This window comes from Pimephales promelas, chromosome 2 (genome assembly GCF_988280905.1).
Source record: "Pimephales promelas chromosome 2, fPimPro1.hap1.1, whole genome shotgun sequence".
Lineage (NCBI taxonomy): Eukaryota > Metazoa > Chordata > Actinopteri > Cypriniformes > Leuciscidae > Pimephales > Pimephales promelas.
Genome location: NC_142770.1, coordinates 42,713,596 through 42,731,634, shown reverse-complemented (window position 1 = coordinate 42,731,634; position 18,039 = coordinate 42,713,596). Strand labels below are relative to the sequence as shown.

At 44.6% G+C, this 18,039-nt stretch overlaps 2 protein-coding genes, 18 non-coding genes and 1 pseudogene across 20 annotated transcripts in view; 20 read left to right on the top strand and 1 right to left on the bottom strand.

Moving 5' to 3' along the window:
- Positions 1–17,663, bottom strand: part of LOC148997471 (uncharacterized) — a 51,046-nt gene extending 33,383 nt beyond the window's left edge. Inside the window, exon 1 of the mRNA XM_089122491.1 lies at positions 16,419–17,663. The gene's annotated coding sequence lies outside the window, so the exon portion shown is untranslated. The remainder of the gene's footprint in view (positions 1–16,418) is intronic.
- Positions 1–18,039, top strand: part of LOC120475645 (NLR family CARD domain-containing protein 3) — a 297,421-nt gene that overhangs the window by 41,485 nt on the left and 237,897 nt on the right. The gene's annotated exons all lie outside the window — the stretch shown is intronic.
- On the top strand, positions 281–387 carry LOC148997490 (U6 spliceosomal RNA). The gene has a single exon (XR_016148086.1). It is a non-coding gene; the product is annotated as a U6 spliceosomal RNA (small nuclear RNA).
- LOC148997489 (U6 spliceosomal RNA) lies at positions 1,151–1,257 on the top strand. The gene has a single exon (XR_016148085.1). It is a non-coding gene; the product is annotated as a U6 spliceosomal RNA (small nuclear RNA).
- On the top strand, positions 2,359–2,465 carry LOC148997488 (U6 spliceosomal RNA). The gene has a single exon (XR_016148180.1). It is a non-coding gene; the product is annotated as a U6 spliceosomal RNA (small nuclear RNA).
- On the top strand, positions 3,229–3,335 carry LOC148997487 (U6 spliceosomal RNA). The gene has a single exon (XR_016148190.1). It is a non-coding gene; the product is annotated as a U6 spliceosomal RNA (small nuclear RNA).
- On the top strand, positions 4,099–4,205 carry LOC148997486 (U6 spliceosomal RNA). Its single transcript, XR_016148084.1, has one exon. It is a non-coding gene; the product is annotated as a U6 spliceosomal RNA (small nuclear RNA).
- LOC148997485 (U6 spliceosomal RNA) lies at positions 4,969–5,075 on the top strand. The gene has a single exon (XR_016148083.1). It is a non-coding gene; the product is annotated as a U6 spliceosomal RNA (small nuclear RNA).
- Positions 5,502–5,608, top strand: LOC148997484 (U6 spliceosomal RNA). The gene has a single exon (XR_016148082.1). It is a non-coding gene; the product is annotated as a U6 spliceosomal RNA (small nuclear RNA).
- Positions 6,372–6,478, top strand: LOC148997483 (U6 spliceosomal RNA). The gene has a single exon (XR_016148188.1). It is a non-coding gene; the product is annotated as a U6 spliceosomal RNA (small nuclear RNA).
- On the top strand, positions 7,242–7,348 carry LOC148997482 (U6 spliceosomal RNA). The gene has a single exon (XR_016148077.1). It is a non-coding gene; the product is annotated as a U6 spliceosomal RNA (small nuclear RNA).
- Positions 8,112–8,218, top strand: LOC148997481 (U6 spliceosomal RNA). Its single transcript, XR_016148075.1, has one exon. It is a non-coding gene; the product is annotated as a U6 spliceosomal RNA (small nuclear RNA).
- Positions 8,982–9,088, top strand: LOC148997480 (U6 spliceosomal RNA). The gene has a single exon (XR_016148230.1). It is a non-coding gene; the product is annotated as a U6 spliceosomal RNA (small nuclear RNA).
- LOC148997479 (U6 spliceosomal RNA) lies at positions 9,852–9,958 on the top strand. Its single transcript, XR_016148074.1, has one exon. It is a non-coding gene; the product is annotated as a U6 spliceosomal RNA (small nuclear RNA).
- LOC148997478 (U6 spliceosomal RNA) lies at positions 10,722–10,828 on the top strand. The gene has a single exon (XR_016148069.1). It is a non-coding gene; the product is annotated as a U6 spliceosomal RNA (small nuclear RNA).
- On the top strand, positions 11,592–11,698 carry LOC148997477 (U6 spliceosomal RNA). Its single transcript, XR_016148187.1, has one exon. It is a non-coding gene; the product is annotated as a U6 spliceosomal RNA (small nuclear RNA).
- Positions 12,462–12,568, top strand: LOC148997476 (U6 spliceosomal RNA). The gene has a single exon (XR_016148244.1). It is a non-coding gene; the product is annotated as a U6 spliceosomal RNA (small nuclear RNA).
- On the top strand, positions 13,332–13,438 carry LOC148997475 (U6 spliceosomal RNA). The gene has a single exon (XR_016148067.1). It is a non-coding gene; the product is annotated as a U6 spliceosomal RNA (small nuclear RNA).
- LOC148997474 (U6 spliceosomal RNA) lies at positions 14,540–14,646 on the top strand. Its single transcript, XR_016148065.1, has one exon. It is a non-coding gene; the product is annotated as a U6 spliceosomal RNA (small nuclear RNA).
- Positions 15,410–15,516, top strand: LOC148997473 (U6 spliceosomal RNA). Its single transcript, XR_016148186.1, has one exon. It is a non-coding gene; the product is annotated as a U6 spliceosomal RNA (small nuclear RNA).
- Positions 16,280–16,349, top strand: LOC148997472 (U6 spliceosomal RNA; annotated as a pseudogene).

Below are 18,039 nucleotides of genomic sequence, written 5' to 3'. Positions count from 1 at the left end.
CCCTTTCTTCAGCAGATGCCGACAGGGAACAGGGTTTGACCCCATAGGCGATATCTTTTCCCTTCAAGGTTGTCCGCATAATCGGGTTTTCTACTTTCTGCCAACTCATTTCTTTCTCAAAAACCTGGAGTACACAGCCCATTCAGAGCTTGTAGTTTGGTACCATAGATAAGTCTTCCCAACCCATTCTTTCAGTAGATGGATCGCTTGCCCTACCACCTTGGTGATGGCTCGCTCGAACCAGAGGGGTACATATTGCTTGAGGGGGATGGTTGGCCTCGTGCTTGCTAAGGCAGCACATATACTAAAATTGGATCGATACAGAGAAGATTAGCATGGCCCCTGCGAAAGGATGACACGCAAATCCGTGAAGCGCTCCATATTTTTGGCAGCTGTGATCAAGCCTCCTTCACTGGACTTGATTCATACCTTCCTGCCAGTTTTTATTTTCTTTCTTGATCTCTTGTGTCAAGAACTGGTGCATCTCCAGTTTCTATAGGGCACTCTCAGTTTTCCAGCATAGTGTGTCCACTCCCTTTCTCAGCAGATGCCGACAGGGAGCAAGGTTTGACCCCATAGGCGATATCTTTTCCCTTCAAGGTTGAGTCACAGAACATCACTGGAACAGAACAATACATCCACACAAAGCAAACTTGAACTAATATCAACTTCTACTTATGATTAGTTTTGACAATTGCGTCATATAGTGACCAGCAGTGCTGTAACTACCTAAAGAGTTGCCTGCTTCACTGGACTTGATTCATACATTTCTACCACTATTTAGTTTAATTCTTGATCTCTTGTGTCAAGAACTGGTGCATCTCCAATGTCAATAGGGCACTCTCAGCTTTCCAGCATAGTGTGTCCACTCCCTTTCTTCAGCAGATGCCGACAGGGAACAGGGTTTGACCCCATAGGCGATATCTTTTCCCTTCAAGGTTGTCCGCATTATCCGGTTTTCTACTTTCTGCCAACTCATTTCTTTCTCAAAAACCTGGAGTACACAGCCCATTCAGAGCTTGTAGTTTGGTACCATAGATAAGTCTGCCCAACCCATTCTTTCAGTAGAGGGATCGCTAGCCCTACCACCTTGGTGATGGCTCGCTCGAACCCGAGGGGTACATATTCCGTGAGCGAGACAGTTGGCCTCGTGCTTGCTAAGGCAGCACATATACTAAAATTGGATCGATACAGAGAAGATTAGCATGGCCCCTGCGAAAGGATGACACGCAAATCCGTGAAGCGCTCCATATTTTTGGCAGCTGTGATCAAGCCTCCTTCACTGGACTTGATTCATACCTTCCTGCCACTTTTTATTTTCTTTCTTGATCTCTTGTGTCAAGAACTGGTGTATCTCCAGTTTCTATAGGGCACTCTCAGTTTTCCAGCATAGTGTGTCCACTCCCTTTCTCAGCAGATGCCGACAGGGAGCAAGGTTTGACCCCATAGGCGATATCTTTTCCCTTCAAGGTTGAGTCACAGAACATCACTGGAACAGAACAATACATCCACACAAAGCAAACTTGAACTAATATCAACTTCTACTTATGATTAGTTTTGACAATTGCGTCATATAGTGACCAGCAGTGCTGTAACTACCTACAGAGTTGCCTGCTTCACTGGACTTGATTCATACCTTTCTACCACTATTTAGTTTAATTCTTGATCTCTTGTGTCAAGAACTGGTGCATCTCCAATGTCAATAGGGCACTCTCAGTTTTCCAGCATAGTGTGTCCACTCCCTTTCTTCAGCAGATGCCGACAGGGAACAGGGTTTGACCCCATAGGCGATATCTTTTCCCTTCAAGGTTGAGTCACAGAACATCACTGGAACAGAACAATACATCCACACAGAGCAAACTTGAACTAATATCAACTTCTACTTCTGATTAGTTTTGACAATTGCGTCATATAGTGACCAGCAGTGCTGTAACTACCTAAAGAGTTGCCTGCTTCACTGGACTTGATTTATACCTTTCTACCACTATTTAGTTTAATTCTTGATCTCTTGTGTCAAGAACTGATGCATCTCCAATGTCAATAGGGCACTCTCAGTTTTCCAGCATAGTGTGTCCACTCCCTTTCTTCAGCAGATGCCGACAGGGAACAGGGTTTGACCCCATAGGCGATATCTTTTCCCTTCAAGTTTGTCCGCATTATCCGGTTTTCTACTTTCTGCCAACTCATTTCTTTCTCAAAAACCTGGAGTACACAGCCCATTCAGAGCTTGTGGTTTGGTACCATAGATAAGTCTGCCCAACCCATTCTTTCAGTAGATGGATCGCTTGCCCTACCACCTTGGTGATGGCTCGCTCGAACCCGAGGGGTACATATTCCGTGAGCGGGACAGTTGGCCTCGTGCTTGCTAAGGCAGCACATATACTAAAATTGGATCGATACAGAGAAGATTAGCATGGCCCCTGCGAAAGGATGACATGCAAATCCGTGAAGCGCTCCATATTTTTGGCAGCTGTGATCAAGCCTCCTTCACTGGACTTGATTCATACCTTCCTGCCACTTTTTATTTTCTTTCTTGATCTCTTGTGTCAAAAACTGGTGCATCTCCAATGTCTATAGGGCACTTTCAGTTTTCCAGCATAGTGTGTCCACTCCCTTTCTCAGCAGATGCCGACAGGGAACAGGGTTTGACCCCGTAGGCGATATCTTTTCCCTTCAAGGTTGAGTCACAGAACATCACTGGAACAGAACAATACATCCACACAAAGCAAACTTGAACTAATATCAACTTCTACTTATGATTAGTTTTGACAATTGCGTCATATAGTGACCAGCAGTGCTGTAACTACCTAGAGAGTTGCCTGCTTCACTGGACTTGATTCATACCTTTCTACCACTATTTAGTTTAATTCTTGATCTCTTGTGTCAAGAACTGGTGCATCTCCAATGTCAATAGGGCACTCTCAGTTTTGCAGCATAGTGTGTCCACTCCCTTTCTTCAGCAGATGCCGACAGGGAACAGGGTTTGACCCCATAGGCGATATCTTTTCCCTTCAAGGTTGTCCGCATAATCGAGTTTTCTACTTTCTGCCAACTCATTTCTTTCTCAAAAACCTGGAGTACACAGCCCATTCAGAGCTTGTAGTTTGGTACCATAGATAAGTCTGCCCAACCCATTCTTTCAGTAGAGGGATCGCTTGCCCTACCACCTTGGTGATAGCTCGCTCGAACCCGAGGGGTACATATTCCGTGAGCGGGACGGTTGGCCTCGTGCTTGCTAAGGCAGAACATATACTAAAATTGGATCGATACAGAGAAGATTAGCATGGCCCCTGCGAAAGGATGACACGCAAATCCGTGAAGCGCTCCATATTTTTGGCAGCTGTGATCAAGCCTTCTTCACTGGACTTGATTCATACCTTCCTGCCACTTTTTATTTTCTTTCTTGATCTCTTGTGTCAAAAACTGGTGCATCTCCAATGTCTATAGGGCACTTTCAGTTTTCCAGCATAGTGTGTCCACTCCCTTTCTCAGCAGATGCCGACAGGGAACAGGGTTTGACCCCGTAGGCGATATCTTTTCCCTTCAAGGTTGAGTCACAGAACATCACTGGAACAGAACAATACATCCACACAAAGCAAACTTGAACTAATATCAACTTCTACTTATGATTAGTTTTGACAATTGCGTCATATAGTGACCAGCAGTGCTGTAACTACCTAAAGAGTTGCCTGCTTCACTGGACTTGATTCATACCTTTCTACCACTATTTAGTTTAATTCTTGATCTCTTGTGTCAAGAACTGGTGCATCTCCAATGTCAATAGGGCACTCTCAGTTTTCCAGCATAGTGTGTCCACTCCCTTTCTTCAGCAGATGCCGACAGGGAACAGGGTTTGACCCCATAGGCGATATCTTTTCCCTTCAAGGTTGTCCGCATAATCGGGTTTTCTACTTTCTGCCAACTCATTTCTTTCTCAAAAACCTGGAGTACACAGCCCATTCAGAGCTTGTAGTTTGGTACCATAGATAAGTCTTCCCAACCCATTCTTTCAGTAGATGGATCGCTTGCCCTACCACCTTGGTGATGGCTCGCTCGAACCAGAGGGGTACATATTGCTTGAGGGGGATGGTTGGCCTCGTGCTTGCTAAGGCAGCACATATACTAAAATTGGATCGATACAGAGAAGATTAGCATGGCCCCTGCGAAAGGATGACACGCAAATCCGTGAAGCGCTCCATATTTTTGGCAGCTGTGATCAAGCCTCCTTCACTGGACTTGATTCATACCTTACTGCCAGTTTTTATTTTCTTTCTTGATCTCTTGTGTCAAGAACTGGTGCATCTCCAGTTTCTATAGGGCACTCTCAGTTTTCCAGCATAGTGTGTCCACTCCCTTTCTCAGCAGATGCCGACAGGGAGCAAGGTTTGACCCCATAGGCGATATCTTTTCCCTTCAAGGTTGAGTCACAGAACATCACTGGAACAGAACAATACATCCACACAAAGCAAACTTGAACTAATATCAACTTCTACTTATGATTAGTTTTGACAATTGCGTCATATAGTGACCAGCAGTGCTGTAACTACCTAAAGAGTTGCCTGCTTCACTGGACTTGATTCATACATTTCTACCACTATTTAGTTTAATTCTTGATCTCTTGTGTCAAGAACTGGTGCATCTCCAATGTCAATAGGGCACTCTCAGCTTTCCAGCATAGTGTGTCCACTCCCTTTCTTCAGCAGATGCCGACAGGGAACAGGGTTTGACCCCATAGGCGATATCTTTTCCCTTCAAGGTTGTCCGCATTATCCGGTTTTCTACTTTCTGCCAACTCATTTCTTTCTCAAAAACCTGGAGTACACAGCCCATTCAGAGCTTGTAGTTTGGTACCATAGATAAGTCTGCCCAACCCATTCTTTCAGTAGAGGGATCGCTAGCCCTACCACCTTGGTGATGGCTCGCTCGAACCCGAGGGGTACATATTCCGTGAGCGAGACAGTTGGCCTCGTGCTTGCTAAGGCAGCACATATACTAAAATTGGATCGATACAGAGAAGATTAGCATGGCCCCTGCGAAAGGATGACACGCAAATCCGTGAAGCGCTCCATATTTTTGGCAGCTGTGATCAAGCCTCCTTCACTGGACTTGATTCATACCTTCCTGCCACTTTTTATTTTCTTTCTTGATCTCTTGTGTCAAGAACTGGTGTATCTCCAGTTTCTATAGGGCACTCTCAGTTTTCCAGCATAGTGTGTCCACTCCCTTTCTTCAGCAGATGCCGACAGGGAACAGGGTTTGACCCCATAGGCGATATCTTTTCCCTTCAAGTTTGTCCGCATTATCCGGTTTTCTACTTTCTGCCAACTCATTTCTTTCTCAAAAACCTGGAGTACACAGCCCATTCAGAGCTTGTGGTTTGGTACCATAGATAAGTCTGCCCAACCCATTCTTTCAGTAGATGGATCGCTTGCCCTACCACCTTGGTGATGGCTCGCTCAAACCCGAGGGGTACATATTCCGTGAGCGGGACAGTTGGCCTCGTGCTTGCTAAGGCAGCACATATACTAAAATTGGATCGATACAGAGAAGATTAGCATGGCCCCTGCGAAAGGATGACACGCAAATCCGTGAAGCGCTCCATATTTTTGGCAGCTGTGATCAAGCCTTCTTCACTGGACTTGATTCATACCTTCCTGCCACTTTTTATTTTCTTTCTTGATCTCTTGTGTCAAAAACTGGTGCATCTCCAATGTCTATAGGGCACTTTCAGTTTTCCAGCATAGTGTGTCCACTCCCTTTCTCAGCAGATGCCGACAGGGAACAGGGTTTGACCCCGTAGGCGATATCTTTTCCCTTCAAGGTTGAGTCACAGAACATCACTGGAACAGAACAATACATCCACACAAAGCAAACTTGAACTAATATCAACTTCTACTTATGATTAGTTTTGACAATTGCGTCATATAGTGACCAGCAGTGCTGTAACTACCTAGAGAGTTGCCTGCTTCACTGGACTTGATTCATACCTTTCTACCACTATTTAGTTTAATTCTTGATCTCTTGTGTCAAGAACTGGTGCATCTCCAATGTCAATAGGGCACTCTCAGTTTTGCAGCATAGTGTGTCCACTCCCTTTCTTCAGCAGATGCCGACAGGGAACAGGGTTTGACCCCATAGGCGATATCTTTTCCCTTCAAGGTTGTCCGCATAATCGAGTTTTCTACTTTCTGCCAACTCATTTCTTTCTCAAAAACCTGGAGTACACAGCCCATTCAGAGCTTGTAGTTTGGTACCATAGATAAGTCTGCCCAACCCATTCTTTCAGTAGAGGGATCGCTTGCCCTACCACCTTGGTGATAGCTCGCTCGAACCCGAGGGGTACATATTCCGTGAGCGGGACGGTTGGCCTCGTGCTTGCTAAGGCAGAACATATACTAAAATTGGATCGATACAGAGAAGATTAGCATGGCCCCTGCGAAAGGATGACACGCAAATCCGTGAAGCGCTCCATATTTTTGGCAGCTGTGATCAAGCCTTCTTCACTGGACTTGATTCATACCTTCCTGCCACTTTTTATTTTCTTTCTTGATCTCTTGTGTCAAAAACTGGTGCATCTCCAATGTCTATAGGGCACTTTCAGTTTTCCAGCATAGTGTGTCCACTCCCTTTCTCAGCAGATGCCGACAGGGAACAGGGTTTGACCCCGTAGGCGATATCTTTTCCCTTCAAGGTTGAGTCACAGAACATCACTGGAACAGAACAATACATCCACACAAAGCAAACTTGAACTAATATCAACTTCTACTTATGATTAGTTTTGACAATTGCGTCATATAGTGACCAGCAGTGCTGTAACTACCTAAAGAGTTGCCTGCTTCACTGGACTTGATTCATACCTTTCTACCACTATTTAGTTTAATTCTTGATCTCTTGTGTCAAGAACTGGTGCATCTCCAATGTCAATAGGGCACTCTCAGTTTTCCAGCATAGTGTGTCCACTCCCTTTCTTCAGCAGATGCCGACAGGGAACAGGGTTTGACCCCATAGGCGATATCTTTTCCCTTCAAGGTTGTCCGCATAATCGGGTTTTCTACTTTCTGCCAACTCATTTCTTTCTCAAAAACCTGGAGTACACAGCCCATTCAGAGCTTGTAGTTTGGTACCATAGATAAGTCTTCCCAACCCATTCTTTCAGTAGATGGATCGCTTGCCCTACCACCTTGGTGATGGCTCGCTCGAACCAGAGGGGTACATATTGCTTGAGGGGGATGGTTGGCCTCGTGCTTGCTAAGGCAGCACATATACTAAAATTGGATCGATACAGAGAAGATTAGCATGGCCCCTGCGAAAGGATGACACGCAAATCCGTGAAGCGCTCCATATTTTTGGCAGCTGTGATCAAGCCTCCTTCACTGGACTTGATTCATACCTTACTGCCAGTTTTTATTTTCTTTCTTGATCTCTTGTGTCAAGAACTGGTGCATCTCCAGTTTCTATAGGGCACTCTCAGTTTTCCAGCATAGTGTGTCCACTCCCTTTCTCAGCAGATGCCGACAGGGAGCAAGGTTTGACCCCATAGGCGATATCTTTTCCCTTCAAGGTTGAGTCACAGAACATCACTGGAACAGAACAATACATCCACACAAAGCAAACTTGAACTAATATCAACTTCTACTTATGATTAGTTTTGACAATTGCGTCATATAGTGACCAGCAGTGCTGTAACTACCTAAAGAGTTGCCTGCTTCACTGGACTTGATTCATACATTTCTACCACTATTTAGTTTAATTCTTGATCTCTTGTGTCAAGAACTGGTGCATCTCCAATGTCAATAGGGCACTCTCAGCTTTCCAGCATAGTGTGTCCACTCCCTTTCTTCAGCAGATGCCGACAGGGAACAGGGTTTGACCCCATAGGCGATATCTTTTCCCTTCAAGGTTGTCCGCATTATCCGGTTTTCTACTTTCTGCCAACTCATTTCTTTCTCAAAAACCTGGAGTACACAGCCCATTCAGAGCTTGTAGTTTGGTACCATAGATAAGTCTGCCCAACCCATTCTTTCAGTAGAGGGATCGCTAGCCCTACCACCTTGGTGATGGCTCGCTCGAACCCGAGGGGTACATATTCCGTGAGCGAGACAGTTGGCCTCGTGCTTGCTAAGGCAGCACATATACTAAAATTGGATCGATACAGAGAAGATTAGCATGGCCCCTGCGAAAGGATGACACGCAAATCCGTGAAGCGCTCCATATTTTTGGCAGCTGTGATCAAGCCTCCTTCACTGGACTTGATTCATACCTTCCTGCCACTTTTTATTTTCTTTCTTGATCTCTTGTGTCAAGAACTGGTGTATCTCCAGTTTCTATAGGGCACTCTCAGTTTTCCAGCATAGTGTGTCCACTCCCTTTCTCAGCAGATGCCGACAGGGAGCAAGGTTTGACCCCATAGGCGATATCTTTTCCCTTCAAGGTTGAGTCACAGAACATCACTGGAACAGAACAATACATCCACACAAAGCAAACTTGAACTAATATCAACTTCTACTTATGATTAGTTTTGACAATTGCGTCATATAGTGACCAGCAGTGCTGTAACTACCTACAGAGTTGCCTGCTTCACTGGACTTGATTCATACCTTTCTACCACTATTTAGTTTAATTCTTGATCTCTTGTGTCAAGAACTGGTGCATCTCCAATGTCAATAGGGCACTCTCAGTTTTCCAGCATAGTGTGTCCACTCCCTTTCTTCAGCAGATGCCGACAGGGAACAGGGTTTGACCCCATAGGCGATATCTTTTCCCTTCAAGGTTGTCCGCATAATCGAGTTTTCTACTTTCTGCCAACTCATTTCTTTCTCAAAAACCTGGAGTACACAGCCCATTCAGAGCTTGTAGTTTGGTACCATAGATAAGTCTGCCCAACCCATTCTTTCAGTAGAGGGATCGCTTGCCCTACCACCTTGGTGATAGCTCGCTCGAACCCGAGGGGTACATATTCCGTGAGCGGGACGGTTGGCCTAGTGCTTGCTAAGGCAGAACATATACTAAAATTGGATCGATACAGAGAAGATTAGCATGGCCCCTGCGAAAGGATGACACGCAAATCCGTGAAGCGCTCCATATTTTTGGCAGCTGTGATCAAGCCTTCTTCACTGGACTTGATTCATACCTTCCTGCCACTTTTTATTTTCTTTCTTGATCTCTTGTGTCAAAAACTGGTGCATCTCCAATGTCTATAGGGCACTTTCAGTTTTCCAGCATAGTGTGTCCACTCCCTTTCTCAGCAGATGCCGACAGGGAACAGGGTTTGACCCCGTAGGCGATATCTTTTCCCTTCAAGGTTGAGTCACAGAACATCACTGGAACAGAACAATACATCCACACAAAGCAAACTTGAACTAATATCAACTTCTACTTATGATTAGTTTTGACAATTGCGTCATATAGTGACCAGCAGTGCTGTAACTACCTAAAGAGTTGCCTGCTTCACTGGACTTGATTCATACCTTTCTACCACTATTTAGTTTAATTCTTGATCTCTTGTGTCAAGAACTGGTGCATCTCCAATGTCAATAGGGCACTCTCAGTTTTCCAGCATAGTGTGTCCACTCCCTTTCTTCAGCAGATGCCGACAGGGAACAGGGTTTGACCCCATAGGCGATATCTTTTCCCTTCAAGGTTGTCCGCATAATCGGGTTTTCTACTTTCTGCCAACTCATTTCTTTCTCAAAAACCTGGAGTACACAGCCCATTCAGAGCTTGTAGTTTGGTACCATAGATAAGTCTTCCCAACCCATTCTTTCAGTAGATGGATCGCTTGCCCTACCACCTTGGTGATGGCTCGCTCGAACCAGAGGGGTACATATTGCTTGAGGGGGATGGTTGGCCTCGTGCTTGCTAAGGCAGCACATATACTAAAATTGGATCGATACAGAGAAGATTAGCATGGCCCCTGCGAAAGGATGACACGCAAATCCGTGAAGCGCTCCATATTTTTGGCAGCTGTGATCAAGCCTCCTTCACTGGACTTGATTCATACCTTCCTGCCAGTTTTTATTTTCTTTCTTGATCTCTTGTGTCAAGAACTGGTGTATCTCCAGTTTCTATAGGGTACTCTCAGTTTTCCAGCATAGTGTGTCCACTCCCTTTCTCAGCAGATGCCGACAGGGAGCAAGGTTTGACCCCATAGGCGATATCTTTTCCCTTCAAGGTTGAGTCACAGAACATCACTGGAACAGAACAATACATCCACACAGAGCAAACTTGAACTAATATCAACTTCTACTTCTGATTAGTTTTGACAATTGCGTCATATAGTGACCAGCAGTGCTGTAACTACCTAAAGAGTTGCCTGCTTCACTGGACTTGATTTATACCTTTCTACCACTATTTAGTTTAATTCTTGATCTCTTGTGTCAAGAACTGATGCATCTCCAATGTCAATAGGGCACTCTCAGTTTTCCAGCATAGTGTGTCCACTCCCTTTCTTCAGCAGATGCCGACAGGGAACAGGGTTTGACCCCATAGGCGATATCTTTTCCCTTCAAGTTTGTCCGCATTATCCGGTTTTCTACTTTCTGCCAACTCATTTCTTTCTCAAAAACCTGGAGTACACAGCCCATTCAGAGCTTGTGGTTTGGTACCATAGATAAGTCTGCCCAACCCATTCTTTCAGTAGATGGATCGCTTGCCCTACCACCTTGGTAATGGCTCGCTCAAACCCGAGGGGTACATATTCCGTGAGCGGGACAGTTGGCCTCGTGCTTGCTAAGGCAGCACATATACTAAAATTGGATCGATACAGAGAAGATTAGCATGGCCCCTGCGAAAGGATGACACGCAAATCCGTGAAGCGCTCCATATTTTTGGCAGCTGTGATCAAGCCTTCTTCACTGGACTTGATTCATACCTTCCTGCCACTTTTTATTTTCTTTCTTGATCTCTTGTGTCAAAAACTGGTGCATCTCCAATGTCTATAGGGCACTTTCAGTTTTCCAGCATAGTGTGTCCACTCCCTTTCTCAGCAGATGCCGACAGGGAACAGGGTTTGACCCCGTAGGCGATATCTTTTCCCTTCAAGGTTGAGTCACAGAACATCACTGGAACAGAACAATACATCCACACAAAGCAAACTTGAACTAATATCAACTTCTACTTATGATTAGTTTTGACAATTGCGTCATATAGTGACCAGCAGTGCTGTAACTACCTAGAGAGTTGCCTGCTTCACTGGACTTAATTCATACCTTTCTACCACTATTTAGTTTAATTCTTGATCTCTTGTGTCAAGAACTGGTGCATCTCCAATGTCAATAGGGCACTCTCAGTTTTGCAGCATAGTGTGTCCACTCCCTTTCTTCAGCAGATGCCGACAGGGAACAGGGTTTGACCCCATAGGCGATATCTTTTCCCTTCAAGGTTGTCCGCATAATCGAGTTTTCTACTTTCTGCCAACTCATTTCTTTCTCAAAAACCTGGAGTACACAGCCCATTCAGAGCTTGTAGTTTGGTACCATAGATAAGTCTGCCCAACCCATTCTTTCAGTAGAGGGATCGCTTGCCCTACCACCTTGGTGATAGCTCGCTCGAACCCGAGGGGTACATATTCCGTGAGCGGGACGGTTGGCCTCGTGCTTGCTAAGGCAGAACATATACTAAAATTGGATCGATACAGAGAAGATTAGCATGGCCCCTGCGAAAGGATGACACGCAAATCCGTGAAGCGCTCCATATTTTTGGCAGCTGTGATCAAGCCTTCTTCACTGGACTTGATTCATACCTTCCTGCCACTTTTTATTTTCTTTCTTGATCTCTTGTGTCAAAAACTGGTGCATCTCCAATGTCTATAGGGCACTTTCAGTTTTCCAGCATAGTGTGTCCACTCCCTTTCTCAGCAGATGCCGACAGGGAACAGGGTTTGACCCCGTAGGCGATATCTTTTCCCTTCAAGGTTGAGTCACAGAACATCACTGGAACAGAACAATACATCCACACAAAGCAAACTTGAACTAATATCAACTTCTACTTATGATTAGTTTTGACAATTGCGTCATATAGTGACCAGCAGTGCTGTAACTACCTAAAGAGTTGCCTGCTTCACTGGACTTGATTCATACCTTTCTACCACTATTTAGTTTAATTCTTGATCTCTTGTGTCAAGAACTGGTGCATCTCCAATGTCAATAGGGCACTCTCAGTTTTCCAGCATAGTGTGTCCACTCCCTTTCTTCATTAGATGCCGACAGGGAACAGGGTTTGACCCCATAGGCGATATCTTTTCCCTTCAAGGTTGTCCGCATAATCGGGTTTTCTACTTTCTGCCAACTCATTTCTTTCTCAAAAACCTGGAGTACACAGCCCATTCAGAGCTTGTAGTTTGGTACCATAGATAAGTCTTCCCAACCCATTCTTTCAGTAGATGGATCGCTTGCCCTACCACCTTGGTGATGGCTCGCTCGAACCAGAGGGGTACATATTGCTTGAGGGGGATGGTTGGCCTCATGCTTGCTAAGGCAGCACATATACTAAAATTGGATCGATACAGAGAAGATTAGCATGGCCCCTGCGAAAGGATGACACGCAAATCCGTGAAGCGCTCCATATTTTTGGCAGCTGTGATCAAGCCTCCTTCACTGGACTTGATTCATACCTTACTGCCAGTTTTTATTTTCTTTCTTGATCTCTTGTGTCAAGAACTGGTGCATCTCCAGTTTCTATAGGGCACTCTCAGTTTTCCAGCATAGTGTGTCCACTCCCTTTCTCAGCAGATGCCGACAGGGAGCAAGGTTTGACCCCATAGGCGATATCTTTTCCCTTCAAGGTTGAGTCACAGAACATCACTGGAACAGAACAATACATCCACACAAAGCAAACTTGAACTAATATCAACTTCTACTTATGATTAGTTTTGACAATTGCGTCATATAGTGACCAGCAGTGCTGTAACTACCTAAAGAGTTGCCTGCTTCACTGGACTTGATTCATACATTTCTACCACTATTTAGTTTAATTCTTGATCTCTTGTGTCAAGAACTGGTGCATCTCCAATGTCAATAGGGCACTCTCAGCTTTCCAGCATAGTGTGTCCACTCCCTTTCTTCAGCAGATGCCGACAGGGAACAGGGTTTGACCCCATAGGCGATATCTTTTCCCTTCAAGGTTGTCCGCATTATCCGGTTTTCTACTTTCTGCCAACTCATTTCTTTCTCAAAAACCTGGAGTACACAGCCCATTCAGAGCTTGTAGTTTGGTACCATAGATAAGTCTGCCCAACCCATTCTTTCAGTAGAGGGATCGCTAGCCCTACCACCTTGGTGATGGCTCGCTCGAACCCGAGGGGTACATATTCCGTGAGCGAGACAGTTGGCCTCGTGCTTGCTAAGGCAGCACATATACTAAAATTGGATCGATACAGAGAAGATTAGCATGGCCCCTGCGAAAGGATGACACGCAAATCCGTGAAGCGCTCCATATTTTTGGCAGCTGTGATCAAGCCTCCTTCACTGGACTTGATTCATACCTTCCTGCCACTTTTTATTTTCTTTCTTGATCTCTTGTGTCAAGAACTGGTGTATCTCCAGTTTCTATAGGGCACTCTCAGTTTTCCAGCATAGTGTGTCCACTCCCTTTCTCAGCAGATGCCGACAGGGAGCAAGGTTTGACCCCATAGGCGATATCTTTTCCCTTCAAGGTTGAGTCACAGAACATCACTGGAACAGAACAATACATCCACACAAAGCAAACTTGAACTAATATCAACTTCTACTTATGATTAGTTTTGACAATTGCGTCATATAGTGACCAGCAGTGCTGTAACTACCTACAGAGTTGCCTGCTTCACTGGACTTGATTCATACCTTTCTACCACTATTTAGTTTAATTCTTGATCTCTTGTGTCAAGAACTGGTGCATCTCCAATGTCAATAGGGCACTCTCAGTTTTCCAGCATAGTGTGTCCACTCCCTTTCTTCAGCAGATGCCGACAGGGAACAGGGTTTGACCCCATAGGCGATATCTTTTCCCTTCAAGGTTGAGTCACAGAACATCACTGGAACAGAACAATACATCCACACAGAGCAAACTTGAACTAATATCAACTTCTACTTCTGATTAGTTTTGACAATTGCGTCATATAGTGACCAGCAGTGCTGTAACTACCTAAAGAGTTGCCTGCTTCACTGGACTTGATTTATACCTTTCTACCACTATTTAGTTTAATTCTTGATCTCTTGTGTCAAGAACTGATGCATCTCCAATGTCAATAGGGCACTCTCAGTTTTCCAGCATAGTGTGTCCACTCCCTTTCTTCAGCAGATGCCGACAGGGAACAGGGTTTGACCCCATAGGCGATATCTTTTCCCTTCAAGTTTGTCCGCATTATCCGGTTTTCTACTTTCTGCCAACTCATTTCTTTCTCAAAAACCTGGAGTACACAGCCCATTCAGAGCTTGTGGTTTGGTACCATAGATAAGTCTGCCCAACCCATTCTTTCAGTAGATGGATCGCTTGCCCTACCACCTTGGTGATGGCTCGCTCGAACCCGAGGGGTACATATTCCGTGAGCGGGACAGTTGGCCTCGTGCTTGCTAAGGCAGCACATATACTAAAATTGGATCGATACAGAGAAGATTAGCATGGCCCCTGCGAAAGGATGACACGCAAATCCGTGAAGCGCTCCATATTTTTGGCAGCTGTGATCAAGCCTCCTTCACTGGACTTGATTCATACCTTCCTGCCACTTTTTATTTTCTTTCTTGATCTCTTGTGTCAAAAACTGGTGCATCTCCAATGTCTATAGGGCACTTTCAGTTTTCCAGCATAGTGTGTCCACTCCCTTTCTCAGCAGATGCCGACAGGGAACAGGGTTTGACCCCGTAGGCGATATCTTTTCCCTTCAAGGTTGAGTCACAGAACATCACTGGAACAGAACAATACATCCACACAAAGCAAACTTGAACTAATATCAACTTCTACTTATGATTAGTTTTGACAATTGCGTCATATAGTGACCAGCAGTGCTGTAACTACCTAGAGAGTTGCCTGCTTCACTGGACTTGATTCATACCTTTCTACCACTATTTAGTTTAATTCTTGATCTCTTGTGTCAAGAACTGGTGCATCTCCAATGTCAATAGGGCACTCTCAGTTTTGCAGCATAGTGTGTCCACTCCCTTTCTTCAGCAGATGCCGACAGGGAACAGGGTTTGACCCCATAGGCGATATCTTTTCCCTTCAAGGTTGTCCGCATAATCGAGTTTTCTACTTTCTGCCAACTCATTTCTTTCTCAAAAACCTGGAGTACACAGCCCATTCAGAGCTTGTAGTTTGGTACCATAGATAAGTCTGCCCAACCCATTCTTTCAGTAGAGGGATCGCTTGCCCTACCACCTTGGTGATAGCTCGCTCGAACCCGAGGGGTACATATTCCGTGAGCGGGACGGTTGGCCTCGTGCTTGCTAAGGCAGAACATATACTAAAATTGGATCGATACAGAGAAGATTAGCATGGCCCCTGCGAAAGGATGACACGCAAATCCGTGAAGCGCTCCATATTTTTGGCAGCTGTGATCAAGCCTTCTTCACTGGACTTGATTCATACCTTCCTGCCACTTTTTATTTTCTTTCTTGATCTCTTGTGTCAAAAACTGGTGCATCTCCAATGTCTATAGGGCACTTTCAGTTTTCCAGCATAGTGTGTCCACTCCCTTTCTCAGCAGATGCCGACAGGGAACAGGGTTTGACCCCGTAGGCGATATCTTTTCCCTTCAAGGTTGAGTCACAGAACATCACTGGAACAGAACAATACATCCACACAAAGCAAACTTGAACTAATATCAACTTCTACTTATGATTAGTTTTGACAATTGCGTCATATAGTGACCAGCAGTGCTGTAACTACCTAAAGAGTTGCCTGCTTCACTGGACTTGATTCATACCTTTCTACCACTATTTAGTTTAATTCTTGATCTCTTGTGTCAAGAACTGGTGCATCTCCAATGTCAATAGGGCACTCTCAGTTTTCCAGCATAGTGTGTCCACTCCCTTTCTTCAGCAGATGCCGACAGGGAACAGGGTTTGACCCCATAGGCGATATCTTTTCCCTTCAAGGTTGTCCGCATAATCGGGTTTTCTACTTTCTGCCAACTCATTTCTTTCTCAAAAACCTGGAGTACACAGCCCATTCAGAGCTTGTAGTTTGGTACCATAGATAAGTCTTCCCAACCCATTCTTTCAGTAGATGGATCGCTTGCCCTACCACCTTGGTGATGGCTCGCTCGAACCAGAGGGGTACATATTGCTTGAGGGGGATGGTTGGCCTCGTGCTTGCTAAGGCAGCACATATACTAAAATTGGATCGATACAGAGAAGATTAGCATGGCCCCTGCGCAAAAGATCCCGGCCAATCTTCTCTGTTGGCCCACTTGTGCCCCCCTGCGCACCTGAGCCACACCCACTCACCTGAGTATAAATGTTGGGGCCCCACTGTGTGATATATTGACCAGTTTGATTCTGTGAAAGAGATTTCTAGAAAACGGTTAGAAAATGCCTAGAAAACCAGGATGGCCTCCAGTCCTTCCAAAACAAGAGCAGCTACGGAGGGAGAAGTTTCGGCAGAAACTTGAAGCAGACTTTTCCAACACTGTCTTGCGTGTCTGTAAGGCAGAAAAGGAGAAGCGTCTGTTAAAGTTCTCCAAGCCCTACTGGCCTCCAGTAATTTCCTCTGAGGAAAGTGAGAGACGGAGGCTTTTCAGGGAGAGCCTGGATGGATCCACCCCATCCAAAAGCAAGCAGTGGCCTCCACAGATGAGACGACTGAAAGTGTCGGGTAAGATCTTTAAACTATACATCAATGTAAAAGAATGAAATCATATCAAATGCAACAAATGTCTAAAATAACTTTTTTTTTTTTTTGTCTTTACAGTTCCTCCATGCGCTTCACTGGCCGTGCTCCCTCCTCCATCAGCTGTGGCTGAGGCGGCCCTTAAACGGGTGCCGAGGGCCACAGCCTGGAGAAGGAAGAAGAGGGCAAAGGAAGACCTCAAGGCCTTAAAGCAGGGCAAAGCCACTGCCAGGCGACGGGATCCAAGAGGGTTTCCCTGCAGGCTGTGTGGGAAGCCCAAGCGTTTGGAGTTTGGGCACAGCTTTTACCGTGGCAAAAGCTTCTGTGCCACTTCTACTGGGAAGACAGCCTCTCAATGGCTGTCTGAACAGAAAAGGATTGCGGCTGCGGACAATGTCAGGGATGTGCCCAGGACAACGGCATGGAGGAGAAAGAAGAAAGAAGAGGCCATTTCCCTAGGCCTGCCCCAGAAAAGGCCAAAAAAGTGCACTCCGATAACTTGCAGTCTGTGCCAGCAGCCTAAAACTAAGGAGTATGGACACTCACGCTATGCTGGGAAAGCCTTTTGCAGCTCATACGAGGGGAAAAGTGTGGAACTTTGGCTGGCGGAGCAGCGGGCACTTGCTCCAATTGAGTAGAATTGTTTAAATTTATTTTTGTTTATTCTTTCTTTTGAAAAATTATTTTAATATTTGTATTTGTTTGCATTCATCTATTTTTATCCTTTATTTATCTATTTGTCTTTATTTTTTATCTATTTATTTCTTTAACTTTTTTGCACTCTTGTTAATTTGTTCTGTTTTAATATTTGCCTTTTGTTTACATTTATTTTTTTATAGTTCCAGTGTGAACTATTGAATAAAAAAATAAAATAAAAACCCAGACTTGTTGCGTTTGACTCTGAGATGTATTTAGGGAAACAAAATGCTAACGAATAATTTAAATGAATCAAAAGCTTCACAAATAAAATAAATGGGTAAGACAATTAACATGATTTTAATTAACACAAAAATGGTTCTAAAATAATGAAAAGTCTTTTAGGACTGTTAACATGGACTTTGTGAAGACAAATTAAGGTTCTAAAATAAAGAAGTAGTTTACGACTGTTTAATGACCATTATGAGAGCAAATAAGTGTTCTAAAATAAAGAACAAGCATTTAAGACTATTAATATGAACTTTGTGAAGGGAGATTCTGAAATAGAGAACTGTTACATGGTTTTTATGCACAAATAAATGT